This window comes from Agrilus planipennis, unplaced genomic scaffold (assembly GCF_000699045.2).
Source record: "Agrilus planipennis isolate EAB-ADULT unplaced genomic scaffold, Apla_2.0 scaffold50, whole genome shotgun sequence".
Taxonomy (NCBI): Eukaryota; Metazoa; Arthropoda; class Insecta; order Coleoptera; family Buprestidae; genus Agrilus; species Agrilus planipennis.
In genome coordinates, this window is record NW_020438881.1 from 1503555 (window position 1) to 1516645 (window position 13091).

The following is a 13091-nucleotide window of genomic DNA, read 5'->3' on the forward strand; positions in this document are numbered from 1 at the left end:
CATTTTACACCTAATAATTCACGCTCCCAATAAGAAATGCAGAGGCGTAGGTAGCACGTATTGCTGTAACTAGATAAAGCATTGATAAATATTCGTTAATAGCTTGTCGAGAACTTTACGACCTAGTAGGCAATACGTTACAAGAAATTGAGATCAACATACGCAATCCCACCCATCCCATTACCTACATACGAGGGGTTGTCACAAAATTCGATAGTAACTTCAAACGAAAAATAGAACGAATTTTTAGAAAATTATTTTTCATTTCAAATTGTTGTATGCATTTAAGTTTAGTTAGAATTTATTGAAAAATGAGAAAACTGCATCTACTTTTGGTATTACCCCATTGAGTTGGAAAATTAGAGACTCAAAACGTTATGTTCCGTTTTGAATTACACAATTCCTTAGAACTACTAGTTCCAAATTTTATCTATAGGTTAGATCAGAGTTGGTAGGTATATAGACGCTGAAAAGTTACAGAACTACCCAAGATTTAGATATTTACATGTATTTCTGTGACTTAATTATTATTAAAATTTATTAACATAACAATGTAATGTATTTACACTGTTTTCGATGCTGATGTGTTTGAGCAAAATCGTCTTTTACCGGCCGAATTCTCTATGTTTTTAGTCAAGCGCGTCCATGTAAAGTCTTTTTATATTACTAAGCAGGACGGATGGGACACGATGGGCTGTGTGTACTAATTCTCCCTCAGTACTTATATTTGTCACAGGGATGTTACGAAGCTTCGACTCCGGTTCCGTTAAGTCGGAACTTCCGATTAATATTACATCTTCGGTTCCGACACTTTTAAATCGAAGGTTTTAACCGGAGGTCGAAGCATAACATAGCGGCGGCGCGGCGACCTGTGTCGACTGTTATGAACAGGTTCATAGTATGATTCAATCCCCCGAAAATTGAAATGAAAAAAATTTGACTAAACAATCTTTTATTTGTCCTTAAATAAAAATTCTCTCTCATGCCACCACTTCTGACCCTGCCTCCGACTCCGATAAAGCAAATTTAAAAACTCCGACTCCGCGTNAGATTATGTTGAGAAATAAAAAAAAAAAATTTTTAAAAACCTTGTTTTTCATGGTCAGGCCGGAAACTTATCAATCCACCCTCGTATATTCCGTTCCTATATTATTCTGTAGCCTATTTCACAGACAGACACTTCAGTTTTATAAGTCGATATACCTACATATACAATATTACAAGTTATTTCAACGAAGAAATGACAAAACGATAACAAATAAGAATTAAACGTTTCATTTTACACCTAATAATTCACGCTCCCAATAAGAAATGCAGAGGCGTAGGTAGCACGTATTGCTGTAACTAGATAAAGCATTGATAAATATTCGTTAATAGCTTGTCGAGAACTTTACGACCTAGTAGGCAATACGTTACAAGAAATTGAGATCAACATACGCAATCCCACCCATCCCATTACCTACATACGAGGGGTTGTCACAAAATTCGATAGTAACTTCAAACGAAAAATAGAACGAATTTTTAGAAAATTATTTTTCATTTCAAATTGTTGTATGCATTTAAGTTTAGTTAGAATTTATTGAAAAATGAGAAAACTGCATCTACTTTTGGTATTACCCCATTGAGTTGGAAAATTAGAGACTCAAAACGTTATGTTCCGTTTTGAATTACACAATTCCTTAGAACTACTAGTTCCAAATTTTATCTATAGGTTAGATCAGAGTTGGTAGGTATATAGACGCTGAAAAGTTACAGAACTACCCAAGATTTAGATATTTACATGTATTTCTGTGACTTAATTATTATTAAAATTTATTAACATAACAATGTAATGTATTTACACTGTTTTCGATGCTGATGTGTTTGAGCAAAATCGTCTTTTACCGGCCGAATTCTCTATGTTTTTAGTCAAGCGCGTCCATGTAAAGTCTTTTTATATTACTAAGCAGGACGGATGGGACACGATGGGCTGTGTGTACTAATTCTCCCTCAGTACTTATATTTGTCACAGGGATGTTACGAAGCTTCGACTCCGGTTCCGTTAAGTCGGAACTTCCGATTAATATTACATCTTCGGTTCCGACACTTTTAAATCGAAGGTTTTAACCGGAGGTCGAAGCATAACATAGCGGCGGCGCGGCGACCTGTGTCGACTGTTATGAACAGGTTCATAGTATGATTCAATCCCCCGAAAATTGAAATGAAAAAAATTTGACTAAATAATCTTTTATTTGTCCTTAAATAAAAATTATCTCTCGTGCCACCACTTCTGACCCTGCCTCCGACTGTGATTCCGACTCCGATAAAGCAAATTTAAAAACTCCGACTCCGCGTTCGGTTCCGATAAAACTACCTCCGTTACATCCCTGATTTGTCATATAAAACCAGGAACATAGACAGGTTACTGAGCTGTCTTCACCCCAGCTAATTGGTATGTTTCTATTGTCGTAAATACTGACGAGCATATCTCCTGTTCATTTGCAAAATGCTCTTTTCATTTCATCTCAACGGATCACTGGGTTAGGTTATGGTTTGAATCAGTTACAATGTCTAGGGGACGGTACTGTTTTATTTAGAAACAGCTTTTATGTTATCGGCCTAGTCTGTACAAACTAATCCAAATAGTATCTAATGTTAACAGCGAATTAAACTTGCGTATACACTAGAATTGTAGATAACATCAATTTTAAATATAATCAAGAAGGGAGTATGTAAATATGTGCCCATTTAGTATGCCACCTAACATACTTAGTTATCCATTATTCTCGTATACGTATCGTTATCTCGTTATCTGTCTTTGAAAAATTAGTGCACACTCAGTCTCAATAATATCATGATTTTTAGTTTTCTTAGACCTTAGATTTTTAGTCGCGCGATTATTTAATCGCGAAAATGTAACACACGCTAATAAATTCAAGTGCAGGTATTTACGAATAAATAATCGCTACGATTAAAAAGATGAAGCCGGTCCTACATTTCTTGCGATGCAATTGTCACGGATGTGCAACGAATCCTGCGCGCACTTGCGACGAAACTGTCGCAACAGACTGATAAAATCGACCGTTGTTCTGTTCATAATTAATGAATACATTCAAGTTATCAATCATGTTAAATTACGAGTGGTGCAAAAGAAAAAGAAACGTCACATAACGTTTTGAAGAATACAGAAAAATCTCTGGTTTTTGATATGGTGAACACAATATATTGTTTCTTATACTTCCTTTTAGTATTATTAACTCTCATTTACAATAACAATACCCCACCGTACAGGTTGTTTATGTGACGCTCTCATGTTGCCATTGACGACTGAAAGCTGCCATTTTTTCGTCGCAAGTGCACGCATCGTTTACACTTCTTGCGTCTGCCACATTTCAGTCGCGACGACAAAAAAATCGCAGTGCGCGCTAAGCATTACTCAAATTATTTCGTCATTTTTATGTTCCATAATTTTGTGAACGGTTCTCGTATAGCTGTAAATTGCAACGTAGGCATTAGACCAGTCGTGCTGACCATACCATATCAGATCACGCGTACAGGTAATCTACGAGCTTGTAATTTGATCAATATTGTTCAATAGATCAACTACCGCTTGATGTAGTACCATCCAATAGTGAACCAAAACGGGGCGACAGAAGAGTAATTTAGTTTCAGTTTCCCCTCCGGTGGTAATTAACTCCCGTGTCGCCATGTCCTGTCCACGTAGCAACATAACTGTTAGAAATAAACCAAACATTATCCTGTTTATACCAGGAGCGGGTGTTAATGCCGCTGACAAAAAATTGAAACTGAATTTAGAGAAAATAATTTTTGTCTAATCTAGATACCTAATTTATCTTTTTAGAAAATAATAATATACTTTTAGGGAAATATACCTATTATAACATCGTCGGTTGTAAGTTGAAACTTGTTTTTTTTAAGTATCTCTTGACTTTCGGTTTTTTTTTTTGGGCGGTATTGTGTATCTTCTATGTGAGATTTCTAAAGAATGTGGTGATTAAATTAGACCAGGTTAGGTTAGTTAGTTACGTGTGGTAAACGTAAGGATCACTAGTAAGAAATGGTGCTGCCCGGAGAAATGGAAAATGAAAATTTATTAAATATTAAAGCCACACTTACAATTTATCCCTCTAGTCTGTTGTTTCGTAAGCAAAAATAATAAAAATTGGACCCGAATTTGTAAAAATAACATCCCAGCACAAATTAAATTTACTAGGTATTTTAGTTGATATTACAAATTTAATTGTAATAATTGAGAAACTTGAAATATTTTTAAAGAAAATTGAGATTATTACAAATTACCTAATAAATTCTACTATTTCTACGGCAAATGCAGTCATTTACAATCGAAAATTGTAATTTTTGTGTTGTCATAAAAATTTAGTTTTCTCTATGTGCTATAGGACGTAATAGGGTAGTGGGTAGAAGGGAGTAGCGCAACAGAATAAGCGTTTATCTTAGTGATATAACATAGATGGTAAAATAGGTTGAACATCTCTCCAGAAACCAAAATGTTCATTATTACATAATTACTTTCAAAGGGCGAAAGGGTGCAAGGCATTATTAAATGGTGAGACTGGAATGTCATCAACCGTCCAAAACGGTATTGTCTAACAGTCTAGGTCATAGTTTAGCATTCGGTAGGACACCAATTAAATTCCGAGTTTGCCTGCCCTGCTCCAAGTTTTCTTGGTTTGCTTGGATTATTTATGAAATGCTGAAGCATTAATATTCTACAGATATTATTTTACTTCTTTGATTTTTCACTTCGTCGGTCTCATCTATTTTTCCCCAACGACTATCCGCCCATTCCCATGATTCTCAAAAGGAGTTTGAAAAAGACCCTCCGCTCTACCCTCTGGCCTTGCATTAGAGGGTTTGCCCCCCTATCAGCATTATAGCTGCTGGTAAATAAACACGCAATCGACATTATTGAGTGTGATGTCATTCGAGCCAATAAGTCATAAAATAAACCAGCATACATGGTTCTGCGGGTCGCTACCTGCGATTTTTTAATCGCCCGCTGCAATTTACATCGCGCTAAACCATAACTAACAGAAAGAGAGGAAGTTTGTTAAATTGTTACGTAAATATTTTTATGAAACTTACCGTTTTTATACATGGATTTGGACACATATCTACCGGAAAGCGTAAATTCTATCCTATAAGTCAAAATTTCAGTGTTTATTCCGTCCGATATATACATGCACTTACAGGAGGCGGTAAATGTAATGCGGTAGTTTGGTAAGTTAAAATACAAGTTGATCAATTGTTTTTATTGGATAAGGATTATAAAAAAGTTTTCTTAGACTTAAGGTACTTATTACCTATACATCGGACAGATTATATACGTACGGAAATAGAAATTCTCCCGACGGAATTTAGATAGGGATCATTGGAGTATTACGGGCGGTATTTACACCAATGCTTTAGAAAGCTACAGTCCATTTTTATTAAAAGTCGGCATTTAGCATCATTTTCCACTGGTACAAAAACTTCTAAAATCAATTAGGCTATCATACAATGTAATTTTATAGTGCAAGAACTTCATCTATTTAGTCAGTAATTTATGATGCGATGATGAGATCCAATGAGGTCGAAATCGCAATCCGCGTCTGCTAGTTTCAATGAATTTCTGATCAAGAACTTAAAAAAACATTCTTGTTGAACAGATACTTAACTTTAGTAATAATATTCCAAATTTTTGCTCTTTTTTGCTCTAATTTCGTACTGTGCTGCACTTCAATAACGATCTGAATTTTGATGCATTTACTTTTCGCTGAGTTCAAGTAAGATAAAGCGTAAAATTGGAAAGCTCTGTTTGCCGTTAACTTGAATAAATTTTTCTGAATATTCCCATTCTGTTTTTACGCACGACGAAAGGAAAAAAAAGCCTTCGAAAATGTTTTCGTTTAGTCTTTTCCTTGTCCTGTTAGCGAATCGCTTCAGATTTATGTTAAACAATAACCGTCCGTCTCGGGAAAACTAATTTTAGTCGAAGAGCAAATATCGCCCCATCAGCGGCAAACACGGCAAGATGAAGAAGGGGGTTGAACGATGGAAAAGAAAAAGGTGGCGTTGCATAAATAACGATAACGGTTGGAGCGTGCCTAATGCTTTCGAACGAGTTTTAGGAAAATTAAAAAGTTCGAATTAAAGGCACGATCCCCTCTAGTTAAAATAGGTCGAAGACATGGCGAAGGTATACCTATACAGTGGGCTCTTCTTTGGCGTGTTTTGTTGTGGTTTCTCGTACAATTTATGACCTTAAACGCGGTAGGTACCATATGTGCATCAAAATTTATTATGGTACCTACCCACACGTTTAGGTAGCGTCAGCTGGTGAAGTTTTTAACTTAAATATTTTCTACATATCTAAAATTATATTATACAACTTTTTAAACAATTATCTACCATTTCATTTTGAATATTAAACAACATGTAGATATAAATAAACTTCGTCAGAAGGATTTTTATTGTCATACCTTGTTCAATATACCTATATCTGCACTTAAACAAAAAACAATCTTTTTATGCCCATATTATTGTAAGCAACGTGAAGGATTCACCTCGTTCGTGTTGTCTTTTCCTACCGCAACCTTAAGACCCTCATGTACGACAAACAATTGAATACGTAACGAAAATAGATTAGATTACTGTTCACAGATATTAAAGATGTGGGATGTTCTAGAGAAACGCTATTAGCTCAGGATAGGTAGGAGTGGAGATACGACCTTATGATGATTGTAGTCAATTTGTTGCATTGACTGATCTTCTTATAGGTAGGCAGCTTCCAAAAACCGCATTTAAAAATTTACATAATTTAATACGTATTAATGAACTGTTAGACAGCAAAATTGGATTGTATATATATTAATTATTTGGACATAGACGGCATACAACTTCTTTGTGCTAGAAAGAAATCAGTAATTTTTTAGCTTAGGACTTCAGGACTGATAAAATTAAATATTTTTTTATAGGTATTAGCAAGTGATTCACAATTCAATAAAATGAATATTTTGGTACAAACCTCAATTGTATTAATATTATTAAGAGAAACTGTCGACTCTCTCTACGAAATCTAAAAGTGTCAGTAGCGATTTAAAAAGTAATTTACAGTTGTCGTATACCTGAAGTTTTACGATTTCTTTTTTTTGTGAAAGTTTTTCTGCTTATGCCAGTTTCAAAAAGCTGCCTTTAAAATGATACCTACGGTAAAGACGATAATGTTTACAAAAAGGTCCTACAGTTGACCTAAATAATTCTAACGGTGTTTCCAAAATACCATAAAGAACAACTTTCTCCCTTTTATTACTGTTACTTTATAGAAGGGCCCTCCAGAGGTGGCTTATTAGCATTGTACTCTAATTCTTAAAAGAGAAATCCGGCGTTTTTTTCGCAAGCTTTTTAGAAGATTTATGAGGCAGCAAAGCTTCAAAAGGAGAAAACCTATAACAGAGTTTTAGTTATATGAATGTAACACCTTAGATGTTTACAACAGGGATGTAACAGAGGTAGTTTTATCGGAACCGAAGGCGGAGTCGGAGTTTTTAAATTTGCTTTATCGGAGTCGGAATCGGAATCGGAATCAGAGTCGGAGGTAGTCAGAAAGAGGTGGCATGAGAGAGAATTTTTATTTGAGGACAAATAAAACATTATTTAGTCAATTTTTTTTTAATTCAATTTTCAATTATAAAATAAAACACAAACAATGAAATATAATTGACGATAGAGTGTTCAGTGCACGTAGTGGAAGTCGCGGGGATTCCCCGCGCGACATGTATGAACTTGTTCATAACAGTCGACATAGGCCACCGCGCCGCCGCTATGTTATGCTTCGACCTCCGATTAAAACCTTCGATTTAAAAGTGTCGGAGCCGAAGTCGGAACTGAAGGTGTAATAATAATTGGAAGTCGGCTTAACGGAACCGGAGTCGAAGCTCCGTAACATCCCTGGTTTACAACCATGTCAAGCCTTACAGAGTAACTTTGAACCAGTAAAGCTGCTGGCTATTATACCTATGTAGCTACCCCGTGCTTTGATTACTTAGGTCTTTTTTTTTTTTTGACGAGACCAGGATAAAAGACGGACTTTCTTCAACATTAATTGGTACCTACACTTAGCTTACATTTACTTCGCTGTCACGAAAAAGAAAACTAGAAAATAATTGAATCGAAAATGCAATAAACAAATCGTTTCGTGGCAATTTATCGCCATCGTAAATTAAAAGGTAACATGGCATTTCAATTTACGCAACTAATGAGAGGTTCCTGCTCCGTTTTCAACTTTACGAAGAATCTCTTTTGTCCTGAGCTATGCACTAATTGGACGCATATCCGCCACGATGAAATGCAGTTCTCAATTATAGCGCTGATTTCGCCGTCTCTTGCCAACTTGTTTCTTTCTTATTACGCGGAAAATACCTTCAGACACTCGATTGGCTTCAATGCTCGATAGCGATCGCGATCCCCTGCTCATTCAAGCTTTAGTGATCTTATAGATACTAAGTATTAATGCACATATGTTTTTTAATATCCATATACTTTAGTAGAATTAAATTGATGTGAGATATTCCATTGAAAAAGGCGCAGTCACAATAATTTATTATCATAATCCTGGGTTAATCTTATTTCCCTAAAACGAGAACATCCCACATTCTTAACTATTTTTGAACCGTAATCTAATCTAGGTCTACTTCTACTCCTTTTAACTCCTGTTTCTGCTTCTGATATGTCTCTAACTAGCTGTTCATGACTGAGAAGGTGTCCTACCAACGTATGTCGCTTATTTTTTATTGCCTTCCATAAAGTCCTCTGTTCTCCTATTCTTTCTTATAAGTACCTCGTCATTTCTAACCTTCTCTATTTATGGTATCCTCATCATTAAACGTCGCGAGCATGGAAATAACTTATTTGTGTTGAAGGGGACTCGATCCTGCGCTATCCTCTGTTTTACATCCTTACTACTCCTTCCATCCTGAATAATCTGGCTTCCTAATTACCGAAAATTAGTCACTTCTAATCATTCCACATTCTTAACTATTTTTTGAATTAATCTAATGTAGATCTACTTTTACTCCTCCTAACTCCTGTTTGTGTTTCTGATATGTCTCAAACCAGAAATGTCACAGAAAGTGTCGTATACCAACCGATTTCGCCTATTTCTTCTAATACCACCTCATTTGCAACCTTTTCTATCCACAGTATCCTCATCAATCGCCTGGAAAACCACATCTCGATCGCTTCTAACCTTTTCTTTTCCACTGCGCATACAATAATTACTAATTATAAAATATGAAATACTTTAAAGGTTCGCGTATGTATCAATTTCGGTTGAACATATTCGTAGATGTAATCATTTATGCGTTGAAGATTTGTTGAATGTTGTTCAATTTCTCGTTGTAAACTATTTGCGGCTAAACGAATTCAAAAACCCGTTCTCACAAATTTGTGAGCTAATGGGTCAGTTAGCTGGTCGGCTATCTACGTGTATAAGCGAGAGTGTGTGTGTGGTAGAGGATAAAGGCCATATCTCTCTGGTGACAAATTCCATCCCCGACAGGGAGACCGGGCGAGCGACCGGCGGTAGTCCGGCCGCGGCCGGATCCGATCCACTGTGCCGCGCCGGTTAGTTACGGGGTGCAATGTGCACTTCATAACGCCATCGCTTCGTCGGGCCATCCGTTCACCCAACATTACGATCTAGTCGACTCCTACAACACATAAAATACGCCTCTGTTGATACGTGCTCTCTCGCAAACGTGGCCTACGATCGCGTCAACACACGCAACTGTGACTCGCCATCGATGCGTTAGCAAACATGCGGATCTTCATCGTGTTTACGCAACGTGCGAATGTACAGGGTGACCAAACACTAGGTCCATTCATTTTCTCGTATTAACACACGATGTTAAATCGCGTATTTCAATTACTTAAATTATTTTTTCCCTTATTGTGTCGAAGTTTTGGAAACTTCCTTCCACGCTTTTTTTCTGTTCCGTTTCAGGATAAACGTTATTTCCTCTATAAGACTTTTTGTTCGACTTTCTAACCCTTTCTACTTTAATTTTTAACTTATTCCGTTTTGGCTCTATGTTAAACTTGTTGTTTTTTCTTTTAAAAATGTTAGAAGCGTTTGAGACATGCAGTTAAGGTGGATGATGAATCGTGTGTATAGAAAAGGTTAGGAATAAATTTAAGATAGAGTAGGAGATCATAGATCGCTATGGAGGTCGATAAGGATATAAGCAATGGGATGGATAGGAAGATAGGCCACCCTAGACGAAAAAAAACAAAAATTATCAGTCTCTCAGAGTCTTTCAGCGTCTCTGAGAGCGTCTCCCACAGTCTCTCAGTTATTGCCTAGGTGTTTTTATGGATCTCTCACAATCTCTGTATGAGAGACTCGAACCATAAAATTGTTAATTCAGAGATTCGAGTCTCTCGTTCAGAGACTGGATACGAAATGAGGATTTCTCTATGAGCGACTCGAGTCTCTCGTTCAGAGACGCTAAACAGTTTTTTTGACAGTCTCTCTCAGCGACACCAGAGAGACTCGATGAAAGACGGAGACTCGAGTCTCGCTTTCAGAGACTCTGAGAGACTGAACATTTTTATCTCGGGCATCTTCTGAGACTTATGAAGGATTAGTTTATGAGACATATTGAAAGAAGAAACAGGAGTGAAGAAGCACAAAGATAAACCTGCATTGATCAGGTTATTACTGTTTACCAATAGTTAGGGATGTGGGATGTTATATTTATAGGGAAATGCGATGATTGACTCTATTTTCGTTTTTTGCCATTCAATTGCGCTTTAGGAATCGATTGTATTTTTTTATTCTCAATATAATTTTCACGCCGCAACATTCGCCCATAACTCAGCGACTTATAAATCATTCGTTTATTCATCCAATAATAAACGCACATAAATACCTATCAAGACAATGTAAAGTATCTAATTAGATTTATGGCTCGTATAATGCATGCATCTATCTATCTATCTATACGTATATAATACAGTACATTAACAAGATCCTGTCAATTACCAGTCTTTTGTATTACCTGCCATTATTTATAGCTATCGAAATAAATAAGCTATAATGTAATATTACGTAATTTAATTGAAACTTCCCTCTATAGTCGAAGACATTTTAGTTAAGAATTTATCCCACTTTTCAACAGACTTCAAAAAAAAGAAATTGTTTTCAATTCGGCATATTCGTATTTACTTGTTCCATACTCTTCATTGAGAATTATTGAACCGTGCCTCAAAAATTGTTTAGTGTAAAAAATTTGGAATCCTAACTAATATTAAAAATGCGAATGTGAGTTTGTTTATTTTTGTAAGCTCATATATATCACAACGATAACGAGAAATATTTCACCGATTTTAATTGTAGTTAAATCACCTTTCCGTCTTTTCATTATTCTGTTCATTGCTTTTTAACCAACTTTAGAGAAAAGGAGGCTCTCAATTCGGTTATATTTATTTTTGCGGATTTTAAGGATTCTTTTAAAGTGAAACATGTTTTTGGACGATAAGGAGGAAATTTACAAGGGTATAAAACCGAAAGCTGTAACGTCACACGTCACGCGACACGTGTGACCTCTGATGGATATACCCGAAAGGAATGGCTTTAACAGGCTTCAAATTGCCATTTCTCAAATTTTCAGAAGTTCGCGCCAACACTGTACAGTATAATATGTATTGCAAATACGTTTGTGTTTGTTTTGATTTGTAATTCCTCTCTGCAGTTTTGTATGGTGAAAGCGTAAAAGTTTTTAATAAAACTAAACCAATTAGTTAGTAATTAGTTAATGCAATAGTTTAATTAAAAACGCTATTATGGTATACAATCAAATTTTTTTTATTGGATAGGGTATTACTCATGTGTTGCCCCATTTAAATTAGAAGAGAATATTCCATCTCCAAGGGTAGAACTATCGTTTTTACCTTTTCAGTTTAAATTTATACATACAGGCAGAGTATATTAAAGTTGTTTGTATTACGTGATGGGGCTTTTTGTTTCTAGTCAGAGACATTTTAGAGGCAGAAACGGAAGTTAGGGGGGTGGGGGTAGAGGTAGACCTAGATTAGATTACTGTTCGCAAATAGTTAAGGATATGGATTGTTCTAGTTTTAGGGAAATGTGAAGATTAGATCAGGATAGNTGATGGGGCTTTTTGTTTCTAGTCAGAGACATTTTAGAGGCAGAAACGGAAGTTAGGGGGGTGGGGGTAGAGGTAGACCTAGATTAGATTACTGTTCGCAAATAGTTAAGGATATGGATTGTTCTAGTTTTAGGGAAATGTGAAGATTAGCTCAGGATAGGAAAGAGTGGAGGTACGTGTCCAACCAGTCTTAGGACTGAAGACCTAATAATGATGATGATACCTTGTTCCCTTAAAACTCTAATATTATCTCTAAAAGTCATTATTCCCAATTTCAACGATAATAATATACCTAATAATATTAAGAAAGATTGGGTTTGCCCACGTCAGTGTCAACCATGAATTGCCCGGGATCGTCCGTCCGTCGGAGGCCTCCCCTGATTAGTTTATAATGACAGCGACGCCAGTAGTCTCGGGTTACTGCGATGGTCGTTGATTTTTTTCGCGCTCGACGATAATAAGGCGATTGTTCGTTCGTAATTGCTGCGATAAAAAGGCCGCAGTTGTGTGCGAACTTCTGCAAAATCGTAACGCGTGAAAGCCGCCGCGTTGACAGCAAAAAAAAGTATTTACGCACCGGCTGAATTCAAAGCGAAACACAACGTTCTGGATAAAAACAGAAAGAGAACCGACGATAAATGTACCGACTATTTTGTTGATACCTTTTGCCCAGAAATTCAAAAGACTGTGTGCGATTATTACTAGGTATGTCACATCTAATTGACACTCTTACACTTAAAAAAGGAAAATTTACCTAAATATTAAAGCGATATTTACAATTTATCCCACTAGCCCGTTGATTCGTAAGCGAAAATAATAAAAATTACAATTTGGACCCGAATTTGTAAAAATAAAATCCCAGCAGAAATAAATTAACCAGGTATTTTAGTTGATATTAGAAATTTAATTGTAATAATTAAG

At 36.1% G+C, this 13091-nt stretch overlaps 1 long non-coding RNA gene across 1 annotated transcript in view; it reads left to right on the forward strand.

The window, feature by feature from the left end:
* LOC108734875 overlaps window positions 1–13091 on the forward strand; it is an 89552-nt gene that overhangs the window by 27482 nt on the left and 48979 nt on the right. The window lies entirely within an intron of this gene.